Here is a 27,289-nt window from a genome sequence, read left to right as displayed (position 1 = left end):
GAAAAAGCAAGACTCTGTCTCAAAAAATAAATAAATAAAATAAATTGTCATCATCTTTTCATGTCATGTTATACAGATACTTCATTCTTTTTAGAGGCAGCTTAGTAATCCTTTATATGTATACTATGTATACCATTACTTACTTAATAATTCCATTGTTGACAGACATTTAGATTGCTTCCAATTCCTTATTATGAACAATAATGTAATAAATGGGGCCAGGCGCGGTGGCTCACACCTGTAATCCCAGCACTTTGGGAGGCCTAGACGGGTGGATCACGAGGTCGAGAGATCGAGACCATCCTGGTCAACATGGTGAAACCGCATCTCCACTAAAAATACAGAAAATTAGCTGGGCATGGTGGCGCGTGCCTGTAATCCCAGCTACTCAGGAGGCTGAGGCAGGAGAATTGCCTGAACCCAGGAGGCAGAGGTTGCGGTGAGTCGAGATCGTGCCATTGCACTCCAGCCTGGGTAACAAGAGCGAAACTCCGTCTCAAAATAATAATAAAATAATAATAATAATAATAATGTAATAAATGCATTTGTATATATATACTTGGGTATTTCTGTAGAATAAAATCTAAAAGTGCATCAAAGGGTGTGCAAACTTAATATTTTGATACCTGCTGCCAAATTGCCTCCAAAAGGTTCTGCCAGTTTACACTCCCACCATCTGTATATGGCTGTCCATTGCCCCTCACTAAAACCCTAGGTTTTAGCAAATCTGGCAAGTGAAAACTGGTATCATGGTGCTGTAATTTGTATTGTAATTATAAGTGAGATTGAGCCGCTTCCTAGATATTTATTGATCATTTGTGGGTTTTTTTTTTTTTTTTTAAACAGGGTCTCACTCTGCCACCCAGGCTGGAGTGCAGTGGCACAATCATAGCTCACTATGAACTTGAATTCCTGGGCTTAAGGGATCCTCCTGTCTCGGCCTCCCAAGTAGCTGGAACGACAGGTGTATGCCACCATGTTTAGCAATTTTTTTTAATTTTTTCATGGAGATGGCATCTAGCTATGTTGCCCAGCCTGGTCTCCAACTCCTGGCTGCAGAGATCCTTCTGCCTCAGCCTCTCAGTGTGCTGGGATTACAAACATGAGCCATCATGCCCAGTCCAGTCCACTTGTGTTTCTTCTGGGAGTCACCTATTTGTGTTCTTCATTCATTTTTCTATTCTGATCTAGTGCTTATTCTTGAGCATGGAAGTCATGTGATCAGAACTAGGCTCCAAGAAGATCAGTATTATTGTAGGGAAAATGACTAGAGGCAAGATTACCACATCACCTAGAACATGGACCTGTGGAAAAGAGAGAATAAGACTTGAAAGGAAAAGGCTGAGTCTAGGTTGATACTCAAGCTTTTCTTTGGATAACTGAGCAGATAGAGGGGCTATCTGCTGACATGGGAAAGTCAGGAGGAAGAGCAAGTTTAGAAGGACTAGGGGGATGAAGATAAGTAGAGTTTAATATATGTTGAGTTTCAGATACTTGCAAGACGGCCAGGAGCAGATGATCACGAGGCCTTCATATATAAATGTCTAGAGCTCAAGAGGTAGGAATGAGCAAGAAGAAGAGATCTAGGAGCCATCAGCATAGAGGATAACTGAAGCCAGCTCCTACAAGTGGCCTCTCCAGCATGGGAAAGCAGGGGGAACCAATAAGATTTTTAAATTGAGAGCTAATTTTTTTTTTTTTAGAGATAGAGTCTCACTCTGTCACCCAGGCTGGAGTGCAATGGCACAATGGCAACCTCCACCTTCCGGGTTCAAGTGATTCTCCTGCCTCAGCCTCCTGAGTAGCTGGGATTAGAGGTAGGCACTACCACGCCCAGCTAATCTTATATTTTTAGTAGAGATGGGGTTTCACGATGTTGGTCAGGCTGGTCTCGAACTCCTGACCTTGTGATCCACCTGCCTCGTCCTCCCAAAGTGCAGGAATTACAGGCATGAGCCACTGCGTCCAGCCTAAAATTTTTTAAAGTACTCAAATTTAGATAATAGGAAGGAAAAGAATATATAAAAGAGACTGAGAAGGACCCATGAAGAAGACTAAAAGTGATCCACTGGAGCAGTGGGAGAACCAGTGTCTCAGTCTGTTTGGGCTGCTACAACAAAATATCATAAACTGGATAGCTTATAAATAACAGAAGTGTATTTCTTACAGCTCTGAAGGTGTAGAAGTCCAAGATCCAAGTGCTGGCAATTTCAGCATCTGGTGGGGGCTCATTCCCCACAGATGGTGATTTCTAGCTGTGTTCTCACACAGTGAAAGGGGCAAACAAAATCCCTCATGCCTCTTTAATAAAGGTACTAATCCCATTTATGAGGTCTCCTCATGATTTAATCACCTCCCAAAGGATCCACCTCTCAATTCCATCACCTTGGAGGTTAGGTTTCAACATATGAATTTGGGGGCAGTGGGGATACATTCAGTCCCCAGCAACCAGAGAAGTTTCTGAAAGCCAGAGTAAGCTTCTGGCCGGGGGGTGGGCGGTGGGGGGGGGAGCGGAATTGTCAACAGAGATAAATGTGATGACAAATTAAAAAGAGAGAAACCATAGCTAAAAGCCACTGAATTTAACAAGTAAGAGATGGTTGACGGTGGTAGATCCAATTATAGTAGAAGAGCAGAGGGAAAAGCCAAATCACAGTAGGTTGATGAGTGGGTAAAGGGTGAGGAAATACAAGTGTGGACAACTCATTCAAGAAATTGTTCTGTGTAAAGGAGAAAGGACATGAGGAACTAGCCAAAGGGATGTGGGTTTCCTTTTTGCAAAGGAAAAATACTGAACATCTTCCAATGCTAATAGAAGCTTGCCAACAGAGATAGATAGGTTGAAACTTCTGAAAAGAAAGGGATAATTGGTGAAGCAGCTAAAGAAACAGAAGAGGATGTGATCCAGGCACAAGTGGAGAAGTTTTCTCTTTCCCCAGGTTCTTTGCACATGAATTTGAGATCTAAAGAACAGCCTTCTTCTTGGTTAAGAATAACCTTTTCCTTTTCCAACACAAATGACAAGCCAGTTTAAGTAGTGGACCAGTTAGCCAGTTGATTCCCACTACAGAAAAAGAAACAATATCAAGGAATTAAATCTATGCTAATTAATTCAAACTTCCATAAGAAACCTCTCAACTAACTGGTGAAGCAAAAATTGGCCCCACCCCTCTACTGAAGTTAACTGCTTCCTGACATGGAAATGAGCACAATAGTAACAAATCCCTTACAAGCTCATACTATTTTTGGAATATTTTCGCAACTGTGCACACTCATAGCCCCCCAGGCCCTAAGGCTAACACCATCCAGCTGACTTGGGGAGTAGGAGCCAGGGTCAGCAGCTTACTCTCAAAGCCTGAAACTGAATGGTGCACAATGCAAGGCTGTCTACAACAAGTCATCTAGTTTATTATCAAAATAAAAATATTTTAATGTGCCTGTCTAAGGAGTTGCTAGGTTCAGGGGGAAAAAAAACTAAAGTGGGAACAAAAACTACTTAAAAGTAGAAACCATTCTACCAAAAGACCTTTCAAATATATTTGAACAAGACTTCCTGTCTCTATCCATGGGCAGTTACTTTTCCCCTTAGTGAGTCTGAGTGACTAACGCACTCCAATTACAAGCAATGGAAAAACCGTGAAATGAAAGGCAATTCCAAATAAGTTAAAATACGCTAAGTTTGGTGCATATAAAATGTTCCTTATTTTGAACATCCAGAAAAGTATGCAACTTTTATTAAAGAAAAAATCGGTTTTTCCTTTCTCCTGCCAAATAAATGCTGAACAAATATTTAAAGAATATCAGTTTGAAGGAGAACCCTTTCTGTAACCTGTTTGTGGCGCCCATATGGCGGGCACTGCCCTTGCCAGGCCTTCTCACTGTGCCCAGAGGACATTGAACCTCTTATTCATCACCTCTTGCCTATCCAGCCATATCATTCAATTAGTTCCTCCACCCCTGTGCTAGATACCACAAGAGAGACAAACTGAAGCCATGATAAAATTAAAATCACAGGCGAGTTCAGTAAGTTTCAAAGTGATGACATCCATGAAACAGCTAACAGTCTGCCTGGCACATACAAATGCTTACTGGAAATATTTTACTTTTTCAGTTATATTTCCCAGGTTTCAGAAAAGCTATTGGCACAGCTTTCCTCTGGGATTCAGAAGTACTGGCTTCTGGTCATGGTGGCACATGCCCATAATCCCAGCTACTCGAGAGGCTGAGGCAGGAGAATCACTTGAACCTGGGAGGCAGAGGTTGCAGTGAGCCGAGATCACACCACTGTACTCCAGCCTGGGTAACGGAGCGAGACTGTCAAAAAAAAAAAAAAAGGAAAGTACTGGCTTCTGGGAAAACTCCCTTCATCTATTTTCCAAGGTAAAGGAAATGCACAGACTGGATGAAAAGCAGAGATGGAAATACTTAGTAGAGATAAAGGGGAAGATTTAGTCTCCAGTTAACTACATTAACATCTCCAGCCTTATTCAGTTTTAAATTTTTTTTTATTGTAAAGTACATATATAAGGTGATGTGAAAAACAGTTTGACAGTGTTAAAACGCACACTCTAAATGAAGAGACCCCCAAACAGGCTTTATGTGAGCAACACGGTTGTTTACGCAGGTGGGCTGAGGCTGCAAAGGGCGTCAGCAAAGGGCAGTGGGATAGGAGTTGGTTTCATAGGTTTGGGACGGGCAGTGGAAATTGACATTTTAGGGCAGATTTTTGCAAGCTGGGAAGAGGTCGTAGGTTGACCATGTCATCACCATAGAAAGCAATGTCGAAGTAACTGCTGAGCTAAAGCCAGCCCAACCGTGTCAGTCACAAAGTCCAATGGCCTTATCAATTGGAGAGGGAATAAGGAACAATCGAGAATGTCTTAAAATTAAGTAGGCACTGCAGGAGTTGATCATTTCTTTTTCTTTTCATGATCTTCCAGTTACTTTAGATTTTCTAGGAACTCATCTGGAGTGTCCCTGCAGGTCACAGACATTAACATGGCATTCATGGGGCCATCAGCCGGCCTAAAAGGCCTTACAGACAGTTACTCTAAAAGGTAAACATGGAGTTGCCGTAAGACCCAGCAATTCCACTCCTAGGTATTTACTCAAAAGAAATGAAAACTAGTACTCAAATATATGTACATGTATGTTCGTAGCAACACTATTCACAATGGCCAGAAAGTGGAAACAAATAAATGGAGAAACAAATTGTGGTATACACATGCAATGAAATATTATTCAGCCATGAAAAATTGATACATGCTACAACATGGATGAATCACAAAACCATTACACTAAGTGAAAGAAGCTAGACAAAAAAAGGTCACATATTTAATGATTCTATTTAATATGAGGTATTCAGAATAGATAAATGCATAGAGAAAGAATGTAGATTGGTAGTTTCCAGATGCTGGGGAAGTAGGGAATGGGAATCAGTTTCTTGATGGAAATAGGGGTTTTTTTGGGGTGATGAGAATGTTGTGAAACTAGATAGATGCAGTGGTTACACAGTAATGCCACTGAATCGGTCACTTTAACCTGGTCAGTTTTTAGGAGTTTGGCAGTCATGACGGATGGAAGGCAGGATCAGATTGAAGCTCTGGACAGAGGAGCTTGTGGAAGCTCATATTGTGAATTTTAGCTCCAGATCAACTGTAAGAACAAACCAGCAATCCCAAGAGGACCCACAGACCCTCTGAAGGAAGCAGACTGCACCTTCAGAACCCGAGAGACACCCCAAATACTGTGAGTGCCCCAACTGCAGAAGTGGGAAAGGGAGACCCTCCTCTTCCGAACACATGCTCCCACTGGAGAAGCTGAAGTTCCGTTTGCAGGAGAAGCTTCTGAATTTACCTGGAGCTGAATCAATTTAGAGAGCCAAGTGAAATATCGGGGTAGAGGAAGCAGCAGAAAGACCCGGGGAGCTCGCTGCATCTCCTAGCAGACCCTTCCTGCCTGGCACCCCAGGCATCTATTGGAAGGGTGACCAGAGGAGCAGGGGATAAAACTCCACAGGGAGAAGGACATCTCTAGTCGAACTTTTTAACAATTTGAATGGGCAAGAAGCCCCCTGACCAGAAGGAGGGTGCAAATTCCGTGTGCAGACTCCACAGCGGGGGAAGAATCAAGCCCTTTTCTTTCACAGCTGGAAGGTGGGTAGCCCTGGGCAAGTTTTCAAACCTGTCTTGTCCTCTGCCTGGAAACAGACTTGGGGCTGTTGTGCGGGGCATGGTGGGAGTGAGGTGGGCCTTTTGCTTGCATGGGAGCTAGGTGAGGCCTGTGACTGCCATCTTTCCACCACTTCCCTGACAACTTGCATGACACAGCAGAGACAGCCATGATTCTCCTAGGTGCATAACTCCAGTGACCTGGGAATCTCACCCCATCTCCCACAGCAGCCACAGCAAGACACACCCAAGGAGAGTCTGAGCTGAGATATACCTAGCCCCACTCCCACTTGATGGTCCTTCCCTATCCACCCTAGTAGTGGAAGACAAAGGGCATATAATCTTGGGAGTTCTAGGGCCCTGCCCACCACTGGTCCCTCTCTATATTACTACAGCTGATGCTTTCTGAAAAGCACAACCTCCTGACAGGAGGTCAACCAGCACAAAAATAGAGCATTAAACCAACAAAGCTAAGAAACCTCATGGAGTCTCTTGCACCCCACCCCCATCACCTCCACCGGAACAGGCACCGGTATCAACGGCTGAAAGACCCATAGACATTTCAGATTCACATCACAGGACTCTGTACAGACAACCCCCAGTATCAGCCTGGAACCAGGTAGACTCGCTGGGTGGCTAGATCCAGAAGAGAGACAACAATCACTGCAGTTTGGCTCACAGGAAGCCACATCCATAGGAAAAGAGACTACTACATCAAGGGAACACCACATGAGACAAAACAATCTGAACAACAGCCTTCAGCCCTAGATACTTCCTCTGACAGAGCCTATGCAAATGAGAAGGAACCAGAAAACCTACCCTGGTAATATGACACAACAAGGCTCTTCAACATCCCCCAGAAAATCACACTAGTTCGCCAGCAATGGACCCAAACCAAAAAGAAATGCCTGATTTACCTGAAAAAGAATTAGGAGGTTAGTTATTAAGCTAATCAGGGATGGACCACAGAAAGACAAAGTCCAGTGCAAGGACATCCAAAACATGATACAAGTGAAATGAGAAACATTCAAAGAACTAGATAGCTTAAAGAAAAAACAATCAAAAATTCAGGAAACTTTAGATACACTTTTAGAAATGCAAAATGCTCTGGAAAGTCTCAGCAATAGAATTGAATAAGTAAAAGAAATCCAACAGAGACAAAGAAAAAAGAATAAGGAAATATGAACAAAGTCTCCAAGAAGTCTGGGATTATGTTCAATGACCAAATTTCAGACTAATCGGTGTTCCTGAGGAAGAAGAGAATTGTAAAAGCTTGGAAAACATATTCAGGGGAATAATCAAGGAAAACTTCCCCAGCCTTGCTAAAGACCTAGACATCCATCTACAAGAAGCACAAAGAACACCTGGAAAATTCATCACAAAAAGATCTTCTCCTAGACACATTGTCATCAGGTTATCCAAAGTTAAGACAAAGGAAAGAATCTTCAGAGCTGAGAGACAGAAGCACCAGGTAACCTATAACAGAAAACCTATCAGATTAACAACAGATTTCTCAGCAGAAACCCTACAAGCTAGAAGGGATTGGGGCCCTGTCTTCAGCCTCCTCAAACAAAACAATTATCAGCCAAGAATTGTGTATCCAGTGAAACTAAACGTCATAGATGAAGGAAAGACACAATCATTTTCAGACAAACAAATGCTGACAGAATTCACCATTACCAAGCCACCACCACAAGAAGTGCTAAAAAAAAAAAAAAAAAAAAAAAAAAAAAAAAAAAAAAAAAAAAAAAAAAAGCTCTAAATCTTGAAACAAATCCTGGAAACACATCAAAGGAGAACCTCTTTAAAGCATAAATCGCACCGGACCTATAAAACAAAAATACATTTTAGGCCGGGCACGGTGGCTCAAGCCTGTAATCCCAGCACTTTGGGAGGCCGAGGCGGGTGGATCACAAGGTCGAGAGATCGAGACCATCCTGGTCAACATGGTGAAACCCCGTCTCTACTAAAAATACAAAAAATTAGCTGGGCATGGTGGCACGTGCCTGTAATCCCAGCTACTCAGGAGGCTGAGGCAGGAGAATTGCCTGAACCCGGGAGGCAGAGGTTGCGGTGAGCCGAGATTGTGCCATTGCACTCCAGCCTGGGTAACAAGAGCGAAACTCCATCTCAAAAAAAAAAAAAATACATTTTAAAAAGAAAAAAAACAAAACAAAGTATATGGGAAACAAAAAGCATGATGAAAGTAATGGTACCTCACATTTCAATACTAACATGGAATGTAAATGGCCTAAATGCTCCACTTAAAAGATACAGAACCATAATGGATAAGAACTCATCAACCAACTATCTGCTGTTTTCAAAAGACTCAACCTAACACATAAGAACTAACATAAACTTAAACTAAGGGGGTGGGAAAAGGCATTTTATGCAAATGAACACCAAAAGCAAGCAGGGGTAGCTATTATTATATCAGACAAAACAAATTTTAAAGCAATGGCAGTTAAAAAAGACAAAGCAGGACATTATATAATGGTAACAGTCCTTGTCCAACAGGAAAATATCACAATCCTAAACATACACACCTCACACTGGAGCTCCCAAATTTATAAAACAATTACTAATAGACCTAAGAAATGAGATAGACGACAACACAATAATAGTGATGACTTCAGTACTTCACTAACAGCACTAGACAGGTCATCAAGACAGAAAGTCAACAAAGAAACAATGGACTTAAACTACACCTTGAAACAAATGGACTTAACAGATACATACAGAACATTTTATCCAACAACCACAGAATACACATTCTCTTCAACAGTGCATGGAACTTTCTCCAAGATAGACCATATGCTAGGCCATAAAACGAGCCTCAATAAATTTAAGAAAATTTAAATTATATCAAGCACTCTCTCAGAGCACAGTGGAATAAAACTGGAAATCAACTCCAAAGGGAACCTTCAGAACCATGCAAATAAATGAAAATTAAATAAGCTGCTCCTGAATGAGCATTGGATCAAAAACTAAATCAAGATGGAAATTTATAAATTCTTTGAACTGAGAGAATAATGACACAACCTATCAAAACCTCGGGGATCCAGCAAAGGCAGTGCTAAGAGGAACGTTCATAGCCTTAAGTGCCTACATCAAAAAGACTGAAAGCACAAACTGACATTCTAAGTTCACAGCTAAAGGAACTAGAGAAACAAGAATAAACCAAACCCAAACCCAGCAGAAGAAAGGACATTACCAAGATCAGGGCAGAACTAAATGAAATTGGGAAAAGTGGCCGGGCGCGGTGGCTCAAGCCTGTAATCCCAGCACTTTGGGAGGCCGAGACGGGTGGATCACAAGGTCAAGAGATCGAGACCATCCTGGTCAACATGGTGAAACCCTGTCTCTATTAAAAATACAAAAAATTAGCTGGGCATGGTGGCGCGTGCCTGTAATCCCAGCTACTCAGGAGGCTGAGGCAGGAGAATTGCCTGAACCCAGGAGGCGGAGGTTGCGGTGAGCCGAGATCACGCCATTGCACTCCAGTCTGGGTAACGAGAGCGAAACTCAGTCTCAAAAAAAAAAAAATTGGGAAAAGTTTTCAATTAGCAATAATCACACCTCGGATAAGCCTCATTGGCTATGATACTGCCACTGCACAAAGCTTAACTAAATAAAATTGAAACAAAAAAAAATACGAAAGATAAATGAAACAAAAATCTGGTTCTTTGAAAACATAAAGAAAATTGATAGACTATTAACAAGATTAACCAAGAAAAGAAGAGAGAAAACCCAAAAAACCTCAATAAGAAATGAAACAGGAAACACTACAACTGACACCACTGAAATTCAAAAGATCGGGCCGGGCGCAGTGGCTCAAGCCTGTAATCCCAGCACTTTGGGAGGCCGAGGCAGGTGGATCATGAGGTCAAGAGATCGAGACCATCCTGGTCAACATGGTGAAACCCTGTCTCTACTAAAAATACAAAAAACTAGCTGGGCGTGGTGGCGCGTGCCTGTAATCCCAGCTACTTAGGAGGCTGAGGCAGGAGAATTGCCTGAGCCCAGGAGGCGGAGGTTGCGGTGAGCCAAGATCGTGCCATTGCAATCCAGCCTGGGTAACAAGAGCGAAACTCCGTCTCAAAAAAAAAAAAAAAAAAAAAAAAAAATTCAAAAGATCATTCAAGGATACTATGAACACCTTTATGCACATAAACTAGAAAACATAGAAGAGGTGGATAAATTCCTGGAAAAATACAACCCTCCTAGCTTAAATCAGGAAGAATCAGGTACCCTGAACAGACCAATAACAAGTAGCAAAGTTGAAATGGTAATTTAAAAATTACCAACAACAACAAAAAAAGTCCAGGACCAGACATATTCACAGCAGAATTGTATCAGACATTCAAAGAAGACGTGGTACCAATCCCTTTGACACTATTCCACAAGATAGAGAAAGAAGGAACTCTCTCTAACTCATTTTCTGAAGCCAGCATCACCACAATACCAAAACCAGGAAAGGACATAACCAAAAATGAAAACTACAGACCAATATCCTTGATGAACATGGGCGCTAAAATTCTTAACAAATTATTAGCTAACAGAATTCAACAACATATCAAAAAGATAATCCAGCATGATCAAGTGGGTTTCATACCAGGAATGCAGAGATAGTTTAACATACACAAGCCAATAAATGTGATACACCACATAAACAAAATTAAAAACAAAAATCACACGATCAACTTAATAGATGTAAAAAAAAAAGCATTTGACAAAATCCAGCATCCCTTTATGATTAAAACTCTCAGCAAAGTCAGCATACAAAGGACATATCTTAGTGTAATAAAAGCCATCTTATGACAAACCCACAGCCAACATAATACTGAATGGGGAAAAGTTGAAAGCTTTTAACGTCATTGTCTTTTTCCCTCTGAGAACTGGAAAAAGACAATGACGTCCACTCTCACCACACCTCTTCAACATAGTACTGGAAGTCCTAACCAGAACAATCAGACAAGAAAAAGAAATAAAGGGCATCTAAATTGGTAAAGAGGCAGTCAAACTGTCACTGCTTGCTGACAACATGATCGTTTGCCTTGAAAACCCCAAGGACTCCTCCAGAAAGCTCCTAGAACTGATTTAAAATTCAGCAAAGTTTCTGGATACAAAAGTAATGTACACAAATCAATAGCTCTGCACCAACAGCGACCATGAAGAGAATCAAATCAAAAACTCAACTCCTTTTACAATAGCTGCAAAAATAAAATACTTAGGAATATACCTGACCAAGGAGTTGAAAGACATCTACAAGGAAAACTACAAAACACTGATGAAAGAAATCACAGACAACATAAACAAATGAAAACACATCCCATGCTCATGGATGGGTAGAATCAATATTGTTAAAATGACCATACTGCCAAAAGCAATCTACAAATTCAATGCAATCCCCATCAAAATATCACCATCATTCCACACAGAATTTAAAAAAAAAAAAAACAATTCTAAAATTTATATGGAACCAAAAAAGAGCCTGCATAGCCAAAGCAAGACAAAGCAAAATAAATAAATAAATAAAAACGAATCTGGAGGCATCACACCACGTGATTTTAAACTATACTATAAGGCCACAGTCACCAACACAGCATGGTACTAGTATAAAAACAGGCCCATAGACCAATGGAACAAAATAGAGAACCCAGAAATAAACCCAAATGCTTACAGCCAACTGATCTTTGACAAAGCAAACAGAAACAGCAAGCAGGGAAAGGACGTCCTATTCAACAAATGGTGCTGGGATAATTGGCGAGCCACATGTGGGAGGATGAAACTGGATCCTCATCTCTCACCTTCTACAAAAATCAACTCAAGATGGATAAGGGATTAAACCTAAGACGTGAAACTATCAAAATTCTAGACGATAACATTGGAAAAACCCTTCTAGACACTGGCTTAGGCAAGGATTTCATGACCAAGAACCCAAAAGCAAATGCAATACAAACAGAGATGAATAGCTGGGACCTAATTAAACTAAAGAGCTTTGGGGAAGAGTCAGCAGAGTAAACAGAGAACCCACAGAGTGGGAGAAAATCTTCACAAGGTATGCAACTAACAAAGGACTAATACCCAGAATCTACAACAAACTCAAACAAATCAGTAAGAAGAAAACAAACAATCCCATCAAAAAGTGGACTAAGGACATGAATTGACAATTCTCAAAAGAAAATATCAAATGGCCAACAAACATATGAAAAAATGCTCAACATCACTAATAATCAAGAGAAATGCAAATCAAAACCACAATGTGATACCACCTTACTCCTACAAGAATGGCCATAATCAAAATATCAAAAAACAGTAGGTGTTGGTGTGGATGCGGTGAACCAGGATCACTTCTGCACTGCTGGTGGAAATTTAACTAGCACAGCCGCTATGGGAAACAGTGTGGAGATTCCTTAAATAACTAAAAGTAGAACTCACACTTCATCTACAATGCCACTACTGGGTAACTACCCAGAGGAAACGAAGTCATTATTTGAAAAAGATGCTTGCACATGCATGTTTATAGCACAATTCACAACTGCAAAATCGTGGAACCAACCCAAATGCCCATCAATCAATGAGTAGATAAAGAAACTGTGGTATATGTATGTACGATGAAATACTACACAGCCATAAAAAGGAATGAATTAATAGCATTTGCAGTGACCTGGATGAGACTGGAGACTATTATTCTAAGTGAAGTAACTCAGGAATGGAAAAGCAAACATCATATGTTCTCACTGATATGTGGGAGCTAAGCTGTGAGGATGCAAAGGCATAAGAATTATACAATGGACTGTGGGGACTTGGGGGAAGAGTAAGAGGAGGATGAAGGATAAAAGACTACAAATATGGTGCAGTGTATACTGCTCAGATGATGGGTGCACCAGAGTCTCACAAATCACCGTTAAACAACTTACTCATGTAACCAAATATCACCTATATCCCAATAATGTATGGAAAAGTAAAAAATAACAAACGAAATTGTTAGTTTTATTTTGTATGGAAAAGTATAAAATAACAAATGAAATTGTTAGTTTTATTTATAAATGTGTTATAAATTTATAAATGTATATTTATGTTACAAATTTATAAATGTATATTTATAAATTTAGTTACGTAAATTCCATCTCAATAAAAAATTTTAAATTAAAAACCTAAAGTGTCATACATATAAAGGGAATTAAAATAATGACATGTATCTCCACATGGATAGTGCCAGGGAAAAAAAGAATGAGATGCTGGGAAGATGGCCGCCTAAGAACAGCTCAGGACTTCAGCTCCCAGTGAAAGTGCAGAGGGTGAGTGGACGCCGCATTTCCAGACGAACTCTTATTGCCCACAGACCAGGAGATACCCAGGCAGAGGGGTCGCCAGTGTCGCAGTCCCAGCTGGTGTGGCTGTTTTGGCCCCCCTGGGGCTGATTCCGCCCGCGTGGCTGCTGTGACCACGCCCTGTTGCTGCGGTTCTCCGTACAAAAGCCACTGGTCTGGGAGCCCTCTTAGCTGGCGATCAGAGCCCTGAGACGGCAGAGTTGTCCATTCATCTGAAATAGCGAGTCAGGCCAGGAGATTCCTAGGCAAAAAATCCGCCAGGAGCCGGCGCCGCAGTTCGAGCCGACTCCGTGAGTCGCAGCACGGGAGATCCCGGCGCCTTTTCAACAAGCGACCGGAACGCGGGGTCCTTCAACTTAAAAGAAAAGACTCTGAGTCAGGGGGCCAGGTGATCAGGCTCGGTTGGTCCCACCCCTCCACCCCCAACAACAACGAAAACAAAAACAGTAATTGGAAACCCTCTGGGTTGAGCCCTTCACAGCAAGTACAGCTGAACCGGGATGGTCCGGCTCCGTGGGGGAGGGGCTTCCGCCATTACTGAGACTCTCCACCCCTAAGGAGGCAGGCTGCCGTTGCTGAGGCAACCCGCCGTTGCCGAGGCAACCTGCCACAACTGAGAGAATCCACCATAACAGAGGCGGGGCCACCGTTGCCGAGACAGTTCTAACTATGCCCATATAAAAAGGACTACAGGGAAGAGCTCAGGGCAGCTGGGCGGAGCCCACAGCAGCTCAGCAAAGCCCCTGCGGGCAGGCAGTGGCTAGGCCTGCTGCTAGCTGGGCGGGTCAGACCTGAAAGAAAAATCAAAAAAGGCAGTAGTGCAACGGAAACTCATAAAGCTCCAACTCCCTGGGACAGAGACAGACAACAGGTGGATAAACCCACAAAAATGGGAAGAAACCAGCGCAAAAAGGATGAAAACTCCCGAAACCAGAACACCTCTCCTCCTAAAAGGGATCACAACTCCTCACCAGCAAGGGAACCAGACCGGATGGAGAAGGAGGGTGATGAAATGACAGAATCAGACTTCAGAAGGTGGGTAGTAAGAAACTACAATGAGCTGAAAGAACATGTTCTAACCCAGCGCAAAGAAAATAGGAACCTTGAAAAAGGATTGGACGAACTGCTGACGAGAATGGACAGCATAGAGAGGAGTATAAGTGAATTGATGGAGCTGAAAAACGCAACACGAGAACTTCGTGAAGCATGCATAAGCTTCAACAGCCGAATTGACCAAGCAGAAGAAAGGATATCAGAGGTCGAAGATCAACTAAATGAAATAAAAAGAGAAGGCAAGAACAGAGAAAAAAGCACAAAAAGGAATCAACAAAATCTTCAAGAAATGTGGGACTATGTGAAAAGACCTAATCTACGTCTGATAGGTGTACCTGAATGTGATGAAGAGAATGAATCCAAGCTGGAAAATACTCTTCAGGATATTATCCAGGAAAACTTCCCCAACCTAGCAAGGCAGACCAATATCCAAATCCAGGAAATACAGAGAACACCACAAAGATATTCCTCAAGAAGAGCAACCCCAAGGCACATAATCGTCAGATTCACCAGGGTTGAAATGAAAGAGAAAATGCTAAGGGCAGCCAGAGAGAAAGGTCGGGTTACCCACAAAGGGAAGCCCATTAGACTCACAGCAGATCTCTCAGCAGAAACCCTATAAGCCAGAAGAGATTGGGGGCCAATATTCAACATCCTTAAAGAAAAGAACTTTCAACCCAGAATCTCCTATCCAGCCAAACTAAGCTTCATAAGTGAAGGAAAAATAAAATCCTTTGTGAACAAGCAAGCACTCAGAGATTTCATCACCACCAAACCTGCTCTACAAGAACTCGTGAAAGAGGCTCTACACATATAAAGGAACAACCAGTACCAGCCACTCCAAAAACACACCAAATGGTAAAAGAGCATCAACACAATCAAGAATCTGCATCAACTAACCAACAAAACAGCCAGGTAGCATCAAAATGACAGCATCAAATTCACACATAACAATACTATCCCTAAATGTCAATGGACTAAATGCCCCAATGAAAAGACACAGACTGGCAAATTGGATAAAAAGCCAAAACCCATCAGTGTGCTGTATCCAGGAAACCCATCTTACATGCAAGGATACACAAAGGCTCAAAATAAAGGGATGGAGGAAGATCTACCAAGCAAATGGAGAGCAGAAAAAGGCAGGAGTTGCAATTCTCATCTCTGATAAAATAGACTTTAAAGCAACAAACATCAAAAGAGACAAAGAAGGACATTACATAATGGTAAAAGGATCACTGCAACAAGAAGAGCTAACGATCCTAAATATATACGCACCCAATACAGGAGCACCCAGATACATAAGGCAAGTTCTTAATGACTTACAAAGAGACTTAGACTCCCACACAATAATAGTGGGAGACTTTAACACCCCATTGTCAATATTAGACAGATCATCCAGACAGCAAATCAACAAGGATATCCAGGACCTGAATACAGACCTGGAACAAGCAAACCTAATAGACATTTACAGAACTCTCCACCCCAAATCCACAGAATATACATTCTTCTCAGCACCACATCACACCTACTCTAAAATTGACCACATAATTGGCAATAAATCACTCCTCAGCAAATGCAAAAGAACAGAAATCATAACAAACAGTCTCTCAGACCACAGTGCAATCGAGTTAGAATGCAGAAACTAACTCAGAACCGCACAGCTTCATGGAAACTGAACAACTTGCTCTTGAATGTTGACTGGATAAACAATGAAATGAAGGCAGAAATAAAGATGTTCTTCGAAACCAATGAGAGTGAAGACACAACATACCAGAATCTCTGGGACACATTTAAAGCAGTCTCTAGAGGAAAATATATAGCAATGAGTGCCCACGTGAGAAGAAAGGAGAGATCTAAAATTGACACCCTATCATCAAAATTGAAAGAGCTAGAGGAGCAAGATCAAAAAAACTCAAAACCTAGCAGAAGACAGGAAATAACTAAGATCAGAGCAGAACTGAAGGAAATAGAGACACAAAAAACTCTTCAAAAAATCAATAAATCCAGGAGCTGGTTCTTTGAAAAGATCAACAAAATAGACAGACCACTAGCCAGATTAATAAAAAAGAAAAGAGAGAATAACCAAATTGATGCAATAAAAAACGATAAAGAGGATATCACCACAGATTCCACAGAAATCCAAACCATCATCAGAGATTATTACAAACAACTCTATGCACATAAACTAGTAAACCTGGAAGAAATGGATAAATTCCTGGACACCTGCATCCTCCCAAGCCTAAACCTGGAAGAAGCCAAAACGCTGAATAGACCAATAACATGGTCTGAAGTCGAGACAGCAATAAAGAGCCTACCACCCAAAAAAAGCCCAGGTCCAGATGGGTTCACAGCTGAATTCTACCAGACATACAAAGAGGAGCTGATACCATTCCTTCTGAAACTATTCCAGACAATCCAAAAGGAGGGAATTCTTCCCAAATCATTTTACGAGACAAACATCATCCTGATACCAAAACCCGGCAGAGACTCAACAAGAAAAGAAAATTTCAGGCCAAATATCCATGATGAACATAGATGCAAAAATCTTCAATAAAATACTGGCAAACCGATTGCAACAGCATATCAAAAACCTCATCCACCATGATCAAGTAGGATTCATCCCGGGGATGCAAGGCTGGTTCAACATACGCAAGTCCATAAACGTAATTCACCACATAAACAGAACCAAAGACAAAAACCACATGATTATCTCAATTGATGCAGAGAAGGCTTTTGACAAAATTCAACAGCCCTTTATGCTAAAAACCCTCAATAAACTAGGTATTGACGGAATGTATCTCAGAACAATAAAAGCTATTTACGACAAACCAACAGCCAATATCATACTGAATGGGCAAAAACTGGAAGCATTCCCTTTGAAATCTGGCACTAGACAAGGATGCCCTCTCTCACCACTCCTATTCAATATAGTACTGGAAGTTCTAGCCAGAGCAATCAGGCAAGAAAAAGAAATAAAGGGTATCCAAATTGGAAAGGAGGAAATCAAATTGTCTCTATTTGCAGATGACATGATTGTATATCTGGAAGACCCCATCATCTCAGCCCAAAATCTCCTGAAACTGATAAACAACTTCAGCAAAGTCTCAGGATACAAAATCAACGTGCAAAAATCACAAGCATTCCTATACACCACTAATAGACTTCAAGAGAGCCAAATCAAGAACGAACTGCCATTCACAATTGCTACAAAGAGAATAAAGTACCTAGGAATACAACTAACAAGGAATGTAAAGGACCTCTTCAAGGAGAACTACAAGCCATTGCTCAACGAAATAAGAGAGGATACAAACAGATGGAGAAACATTCCATGTTCATGGTTAGGAAGAATCAACATCGTGAAAATGGCCATACTGCCCAAAGTAATTTACAGATTCAACGCTATTCCCATCAAGCTACCAATGACCTTCTTCACAGAACTGGAAAAAAACACCTTAAACTTCATATGGAACCAAAAGAGAGCCCGCATAGCCAAGTCAATTCTAAGCAAAAAGAACAAAGCAGGAGGCATCACACTACCGGACTTCAAACTATACTACAAGGCTACAGTAATCAAAACAGCATGGTACTGGTACCAAAACAGAGATATAGACCAATGGAACAGAACAGAGGTCTCAGAGGAAATACAACATACCCACAACCATCTGATCTTCGACAAACCTGACAAAAACAAGCAATGGGGAAAGGATTCCCTGTTTAATAAATGGTGTTGGGAAAACTGGCTAGCCATGTGCAGAAAGCAGAAACAGGACCCCTTCCTGACACCTTACACCAAAATTAACTCCAGATGGATTAAAGACTTAAACATCAGACCTAATACCATAAAAACCTTAGAAGAAAATCTAGGCAAAAACATTCAGGACATAGGTGTAGGCAAGGACTTCATGACCAAAATGCCAAAAGCAATGGCAACAAAAGCCAAAATAGACAAATGGGACCTAATCAAACTCCACAGCTTCTGCACGGCAAAAGAAACAGTCAGTAGAGTGAATCGGCAACCAACAGAATGGGAAAAAATTTTTGCAGCCTACCCATCTGACAAGGGGCTGATATCCAGAATTTACAAAGAACTAAAGCAGATCTACAAGAAAAAAACAAACAAGCCTATTCAAAAATGGGCGAAGGATATGAACAGATACTTTACAAAAGAAGACATACAGGAGGCCAACAAACATATGAAAAAATGCTCATCATCACTGGTCATCAGAGAAATGCAAATCAAAACCACATTGAGATACCATCTCACACCAGTTAGAATGGCGATCATTAAAAAATCGGGAAACAACAGATGCTGGAGAGGATGTGGAGAAATAGGAACACTTTTACACTGTTGGTGGGAATGTAAATTAATTCAACCATTGTGGAAGACAGTGTGGCGATTCCTCAAGGACCTAAAAATAGAAATCCCATTTGACCCAGCAATCCCATTACTGGGTATATATCCAAAGGATTATAAATCATTCTACTACAAGGACACGTGCACACGAATGTTCATTGCAGCACTGTTTACAATAGCAAAGACCTGGAACCAACCCAAATGCCCAACGATGATAGACTGGATAGGGAAAATGTGGTACATATACACCATGGAATATTATGCAGCCATCAAAAACGATGAGTTCACGTCCTTTGTAGGGACATGGATGAACCTGGAAACCATCATTCTCAGCAAACTGACACAAGAGCAGAAAATCAAACCCCATATATTCTCACTCATAGGTGGGTGTTGAACAATGAGAACACATGGACACAGGGAGGGGAGCACTACACACTGGGGTCCGTTGGGGGGAAATGGGGGAGGGGTGGGGGGTGGGGAGGTGGGAAGAGATAGCATGGGGAGAAATGACAGATACAGGTGAGGGGACGGAAGGCAGCAAACCACACTGCCAAGTGTGTACCTATGCAACAATCTTGCATGTTCATCACATGTACCCCAAAACCTAAAATGCAATAAAAAAAAAAAAAAGAATGATATGTCTACCCAGGTACTCAACATATTACCCTAGAAGCCCTCCCCAATACACACAGCACTCCCTCTATGTAAAAATAACTACTACCCTAAATTTTGTAGTTTCTTGCTTCTATTTGTTAGCTATGTTTGTATCCTTATATAATATCTTGTTTTACCTGTTTTTGAATTTTATATAAAAGATTATTTTGTTTTCTTTTATGATTTGCTTTTATTTTTATTTTTATTTATTTATTCATTTTTTTAAAAATAGAGTCTCACTCTGTCATCCAGGCTGGAGTGCAGTGGTGTAATCTTGACTCACTGTAACCTCTGCCTCCCGGGTTCAAGTGATTCTCTTGCCTCAGCCTCCCAAGTAGCTGGGACTACAGGCATGTGCCACCATGCCCAGTTAATTTTTTGTACTAGTAGAGACGGGGTTTCACTGTGTAAGCCAGGGTGGTCTCAATCTCCTGACCTCATGATCCACCCACCTTGGCCTCCCATAGTGCTGGGATTACAGGCATCAGCCACCGCACCCGGCCATGACTTGCTTTTTCAGTTAACATTATGTTTCTGAGAGTCATCCACGTTGGCCCATGTAACAGTAAATTATTCATTTCACTGCTACATGTGCTTCATTGTTTAAATAAACCACAATTTATTTATTCGTTCTACTTCTGATGGACTTTTATATTGCTTGTACTTTTCTATTACAAACGATGTTACAATAGGCATTTTTTTTTTTTATTGTACTTTATGTTCTGGAGTACATGTTGCAGGTCATGCAGGTTGTTGTATAGGTGCATACATAACCAGGTGGTTTGCTGCTTCCACTTCCCCTTCATCTATATCCAGCATTTCTCCCCATGTTATCCCTCCCCACTCTCTCCACCCTGCGCTGTTCCTCCCCTAGTCCCCACCCCCACCAACTGCCTCCCAGTGTGTGATGCTCCTCTCCCTGAGTCTACGTGTTCTCATTGTTCAACACCCACCACAACAGGCATTTTTGTACATGAGCCCTCCTGTAATAGGTGACAGATTCTCTAGAGCTGTGTTATTCAGTAAGGCACCAGCTGCATGTGACTATTGAATACTTGCCTTTATTTATTTATTTATTGGAACAGACTCATAGATTCCTATTTTATTCAATGGTTATAATCTGTTAACATTTTTATTTATTACGATGATGAAATTGCCTCAGATCTGGCCAGTGCAAACTCCTTCAAGGTGACTCCTATGTCCTCGTGACATGCCCCTATCATCTGGAGAACATTTCCTTACTTTCTGACACTACAAGATGTTCCAGCCTTATAACTTCCCTGATCCAGCCCTGGAATCAGCTATTACTCCAAGGGATTCTGAGTTCCTTTTTAGTCAGAAGTGATACTTAAAATCTGAGATCTGGGTCTAGGTGTGCCTGTTGCTGCTATAGGGAATTTTTGTCTTTCAATTCAGCGAGGAAGTCAAAATGAGCGAGTTTTCTTTCTGTCCCTCTGCTTGGCAGGGTTTACTTCTCCTTTACCCTAACACTAAGGTGCAGTCTTTAGGTATTTCACCTTTTTTCTGCTTAGTGGGTCTCCTATTAGATTTCCCACTTTGAGTAGGCTCCAAGCAAAAATAATAACAGCTGTATGAATTTGCAAATATATAGGTATCTTCATCACTAAGAACAAGATACATAGAACAGTCAGGCATAGTGACTTATGCCTATAATCCCAGCACTTTAGGAAGCGAAGGCCAGAGAATCACTTGAGCCCAGGAGTTTGAGACCAGCCTGGACAACAAAGCAAAACCCTATCTCTACAAAAAGTATAAAAATTAGCCAGGCATGGTGGCATGCACCTGAAATCTCAGCTACCTGGGAGGCTGAAGTGGGAGGATCGCTTAAGCCTGGCAGGCAGAGGCTGCAGTGAGCCGAGATTGCACCACTGCATTCCATCCTGGGCAACAAGACTGAGACTCTGCCTCAAAAAAAAAAAAAAAAAAATGACCTGGCATAGTAGCACACACCTGTAGTCCCAGCTACTTGAGAGGCTGAGGTGGGAGAGTGCTAGAGCCTAGGAGTTTCAGGTTACAGTGAGCTATGATCAAACCACTGCACTCCAGGCGGCAGGCTGAGACCCTGTCTTTTAAAAAAAGAGAGAGAGAACATTTCTCTCACAAGTTTCCCTCATGCCCCTTCCCAGTCCTATTCCCTAAGCGTAGACACCCTCTTGACTTCTTTTTTTGCTTTTTCTTCTGTTTTAGTCTGTTTTCATACTATCTTGGCTTCTAATATCATAGGTTAGTTTTGCTTGTTCTTAAAGTTCATTTAGATGGAATCATATACTATATACTCATCTGTGCCTGCCTTCTTTCACCGAGCACTAGGATGCATCCATATTATAGCATATTTCCATCATTTGTCCTCTTTTAATTCTCAGTAGTATCTCATTGCATGAATACACTCTTACCTTGTTTTGAGGATTTATCTGCTTCTTAATCTAATGGTAGTTCAATACAGCATTTTAAACTATCCAATTTTCTTTACATTCTATTAAAAATTTTAGTTGTTTAAATCAGGAAGGTCATTCAGATTATCATGCAACTCAAAATGGAAGCCCACTTGAAATTATTTGGTTTAGAAAATTTGTTTCCTCAATTTCTGGTAAAGTGCTGTGCAAATGTAGTTTGAAGACCCAATTCGCCTAGAATGCCATTGATCAGCCCCTCCTATACAGAAATTTCCCACCAAAAATCAGGATGTAAAACTAAGTGCAAGTGCAAGTCCAAAAGGCATAGGTATAGAATCCACTGGCCCAGAAGCAAGTCCTAAGGGAAGTACAGTTATCACTATATATAGCATCAAGAGCTGATCATTAAAGGATTTGGGGAGGTGATGAGGAGCAGAGGAGGCGTTGCAGTTGAAGAGAGGAACACGAGCAAAGGCAAAAAGGAAGAGCACACTGAGGGGATAATAATAAATAAGTGAAAGAACAGGCCGAATAAATTATGGGAGCAGCATCTCTCATCACCCAAGCTAATTTCATTCACCCCAACACTATGGTTCCCCTACAAAATGTTAGGAATGAAAGGCAGGAATCTGAGTGCCTCATAAGAAATGTTTCTAAGATCAGCACACTTATCTAGTATAGCACCAAGATTGAGACTGGAGTTGTGACAGGGCCTGAGTCAAGGCCAATAATAGATTAAGTGAAGATAGGGAGATGAAGATGGGGCCAAGTTTGGGCCTCTGGGAGTGAAAGGCAGAGCTAGGCCAGATTCGGAGCCAGCAGCAGACCCAGATTGGAGAAGTGGTCAGGATTTGGCTGGACAAAGGGTCAGGACTTCATTTGTATATGGGACAGAGATTACGAGTGGCTTTTATCTAGAAGAGTTCAAATATGAGTTGAATTTGGGTCTAGGTCAAGTATAAAAAATTAGAATTGGCTGGGCACTGTGGCTCACGCCTGTAATCCTAGCACTTTGGAGGCCGAGATGGACGGATCATCTGAGGTCGGCGGTTCGAGACCAGCCTGGCCAACATGGAGAAACGCCATCTCTACTAAAAATACAAAATTAGCCGGGTGTGGTGAAATATGCCTGTAATCCCAGCTACTTTGGAGGCTGAGGCAGGAGAATCACTTGAACCTGGGAGGCAGAGGTTGCAGTGAGCCAAGATCATGCCATTGCACTCTAGCCTGGGCAACAAGAGCAAAACTTGGTCTCAAAAAAAAAAAAAGTTAGAATTAGGCTTCAATAAGGGATTTTGACTGTGCCTTTATTCGTTTATGCAAATGTGAATTCATGGTTTCCTGTTTTATTCAATAGGTCACACCTGCTAGAATCCCTTTCACAGGACTTAGTTTTGGTAGGAGGTAGGAATGAGCAGGAAGCAGCCCTCATCCCTCACTGTGCAGGGTCACATTTCTTAGGCCTGGGCTCCTCTGTCCCCCCTTAGACACATACAGCCAGGCAAGCTATACTTCCTGGGATCCTGCCACACACACACCAACCAGGCAGTGAATAAGCCCAGGCCAAATCAACTAAGATAATTTCTAACATATATTGGGTTAGCATGCTGGACACTGTCCTAAGCATTTTACATGCACCCATCTGTTTAACTCTCAAAGTAACCTATTTAGGTTGGAGCTATTATTAGTTCTCATTTACAAATGAGGGAACTGAGGCACAGAAAGGTTAAGGCATTTTCTTGGAGTCACATGGCTGGTAGAAGAAATTGGATTTGAACCCAGAAGTCAAATTTCAGAGTTCTGCTGTTCATACTGTATAGCTTTAAAAAGTTGGAGTCAATGTTAAACTACCTTCAGAATCCCAACACACACACACACACACACACACACACACACACACCTGCACAACTGGTCTACCTTCTGCCATGCCTAATCTATTATCCTACCATTTCACTGGCTTTTCGGGGGACTCCTAAAACTTCCAAGCTCATTCTCACTTCAGGTCCTTCGAACTTGAAGGCCCCTATGCCTGGAGTGCTCTTTCCCCAGACCTTTTTATAACCGAAATCTTTATCTTTTCATTCCCCACTCAAGCATTACCTCTTAAAGAGACCTCTGCTGACTAATCTAATTTAAATAGAGTGCCTACCAGTCCACATAGCCAGATCCTAGAGTCACTCTCTTATGCTCTTCCTCTGGTTTATTAATCATTGCACTTATTCCCAACTGACTTGATAAAATAATTTTTAGATGGTTTTTCTTACCCACACTACAGTATAATGATTTATTTAGTCTTTACTTCCTCCCACTAAAATGTAAAACCCATGAGAGCAGGAATTTTTGTCTGTTTTTGTTGCCAGAATTATTCTACTACCTGGGACAGTGCCTGGCACATATTTCCTTTTTATATTTCTTCTTCCGTTTGTTTTTTTGAAAGGTGGTTTCACTCTGTCACCCAGGCTGGGGTACAGTGGTACAATCACAGCTCACTTGCAGCCTTGACCTCCCCAGACTCAGGTGATCGTCCCACCTCAACCTCCCAAGTAGCTGGGACTACAGGCATGCGCCACCACACCTGGCTAATTTTTGTATCTTTAGTAGAGACAGAGTTTCGCCATGTTGCCCAGGCCTCGAAATCCTGGGCTCAACAGATCTGCCTCCCTTGGCCTCCCAAAGTGCTAGGTTTACAGATGTGAGCCACCACTCCTCGGCCCTTTTTAAATTTTTTATTTGGAAACAATTTTAAACTTACAGAGGGAAAACTGCAAGATAAATACAGAGACTCCCATGTATTCTTCACTCAGAGTACATTCAAATTTCACCAATTGTTGCAATAATGGCAAAAGGGCAAAATGTTAAGATTTGTCTAATGCTTCCTCATGATTAGATGCAGGTTAAGCATGTTTGGCAAGAATACTATGAAAGTGATGTTGTACGCTTCACGGTGCATCATATCAGGAAGTACATGTGTCAATATGTCCAATTGCTGATAATGTTAAGCTTGATTTCTTGGTGGTATCTGCCAGATTTTCCACTATAAATTTATTATTTTACCTAATTAATTCATTTGTGGAAAGACACTTCAAAGCTATGCAAATATTCATTTATCATCCCACTTTCACCCTTGTTTTAGCAATTACTGATGTTTCTGCCTGAATTAACTATTACTATGTTGGTTACAAAATAGATATTTTCAATTGTATTATTTCTTCTACACTAATTAGTTGTCCTTAAAGTAGCAAGGAAGAGCTTTCTCTTCTTTCCATTGACTTACTGGTTATTTATTTATATGAATGTGAACTCATTATTTCCCATTTTATTTATATTACATTAATATATTAACTATATTAATGTTATATTATTAATATATTAATATATCTATACTATTATTTATTTTGAATCTCATATTATCCCAGATATGTCTAGTGAGAGTACCTTCAAATTTACTTCAGGATCCTTTAGTCATAGCTTACAGTTATTTGAGTCCCTTCTTACTTTCTGGCAGAGCAAGATGTTCTAGGCTTATATTATTATTGTCGCATAGCACATTAATTACCACAAAATTAGCAGCTTAAAATACTACGCACTTAATATACTCACAATTTCTGTAGGTCAGGATTCCAAGAACAGTTTTTTGTTGTTTTGTTTTGTTTTTAATAGAGACGGGGTTTCACCATTTTGGCCAGGCTGGTCTTGAACTCCTAACCTCGTAATCCACCTGCCTCAGCCTCCCAAAGTACTGGGATTACAGGCGTGTGCCACTGCACCCAGCCAAGTCCAGGAACAGTTTATCTGAGTCCTCTGCTGAGGCTTTAGCAAGGCTGAAATCAAGATGTCAGCCAAGCTGCCTTATCACCTGGAGGCATGAGTGGAAAGAATCCACTTCCAAGCTTTCTAAGACTGTAGGCAGGCTTTGGTTTTTTTTTGTATCAATAGGACTGAGGATCCTGGCTTCTTGCTGGCTCTTGGCTGTTAGCAACGAGAGGCCTCCTGCAGTTCCTAAAAGTCTCTAGAGTCTCCACCCTAGCAAGAAAGAGTTTTACATAATATAACCTAATGGTGGGAGTGACATCCCATCACTGTTGTCATATTCTATTAGTTAGAAACAAGTTATGGGTCCTGTTTGCACTAAAAACTGGGGGTGGTATCATGGTACCAGCAGGCAGGTATCATGGAGGGGGTGCTTTAGAGATTGTGAGTCTGTCCACCAGAAGGCTCATTTTGCATTTTTCCGTGCTAGCCTTAGAATGAGCCATTTCTCCAATGATCTTTGGTTCCTTTTAGTGGAGAATGGTATTGAGAAGTCAAGATCTGGGCACTACATACATTCATTGCTACTAGGGTGTTGCTGCTTCCAGACTCCTTCCAGATAGAGCTAGAAAACAGATAGAGAAAAAAAAAAAAGAAAGAAAAAAGAAAACAGATAGATAATATGTAGGTAAGTAGATAATTTATAGATATACATATGTGTGTATTCTGTATACACATATTATCTTCATATTTATATTAATTTATATCTATATTTCTACATATAGAAAACCATGAGTTCACACTGTTTCCAATTCCTATATTATATACCAGGGTTAATTCTAGTTATGACCCTTTCCATATTTTTAACTCCCTTCTCTGACAATGAGAAACATAGATTTTATTATCCTCAAAATATTTTCCTGTTTTTTCAACCCCCTTGTATGTAACCAATCTCCTGAGCCAAGGGGGCTGCCACCCTGCTTTGCTCCCTCCCTCAATCAGGCCCCAAGCCTCCAGGCCACAACTCACTGTTATTTTCTTTGCTTGGGTCACAAAGCCTGCCAGGCTGCCAGCCCACTCTGCAGCTGTCACTCAGGCCCTGATCCCCAATGCACCACTGCCAATCTCTTAATATTTCTAGAATAAGTAAATAAGTAAATGAAAAAATACAGCATATTCTCTTTGCTACCTCAGCCATACAGCTGCCAATTCCATTTGATTCTAGCTCTGCCAATAAAAACTTCTTATCTCCGTCTTTGCACCTAGTTTAGGTCCCATCATTCCCAACTAAGGTTACTGGTTACTGTCCACCTGCCACTTTTCCCCTTCTTATCTATCCTATCTACCAAATCAAGTCTGAATTTCAGCTTTAATCATCTCCCACTCCTCTACTCCAGAATATTCAGTGACTCACCAAGGCTCACTGGAGAATGGTAGAGCCCCCAATCGTTGTGTTAAACCTTCCTAGACCTGGCACTCTTGGCATCCTCTTCTACCTTTCCTATGCTCAGGTTAGACTGGTTAACACATCAAAAATAGAAGCCTTCAGAAGAAAAC

General features: G+C 41.3%; 1 protein-coding gene and 1 pseudogene across 2 annotated transcripts in view; both read right to left on the bottom strand.

Annotated features, from left to right (window-relative positions):
• Window positions 1-815: 815 nt before the first annotated feature.
• GNL3L (G protein nucleolar 3 like) overlaps window positions 816-27,289 on the bottom strand; it is a 96,494-nt gene continuing 70,020 nt past the window's right edge. Inside the window, exon 17 of one of the 2 annotated variants that reach the window (XM_074391827.1) lies at window positions 816-13,862. The gene's annotated coding sequence lies outside the window, so the exon portion shown is untranslated. Of the gene's footprint in view, window positions 13,863-20,466; window positions 26,358-27,289 lie in introns of those variants that run through there. The other variant, XM_039475703.2, reaches the window with a different exon arrangement.
• Window positions 9,684-9,794, bottom strand: LOC120366745 (U4 spliceosomal RNA; annotated as a pseudogene).

Source organism: Saimiri boliviensis, chromosome X (genome assembly GCF_048565385.1).
Source record: "Saimiri boliviensis isolate mSaiBol1 chromosome X, mSaiBol1.pri, whole genome shotgun sequence".
Classification (NCBI taxonomy): Eukaryota; Metazoa; Chordata; class Mammalia; order Primates; family Cebidae; genus Saimiri; species Saimiri boliviensis.
This window is presented reverse-complemented; position numbering and strand designations above follow the sequence as displayed.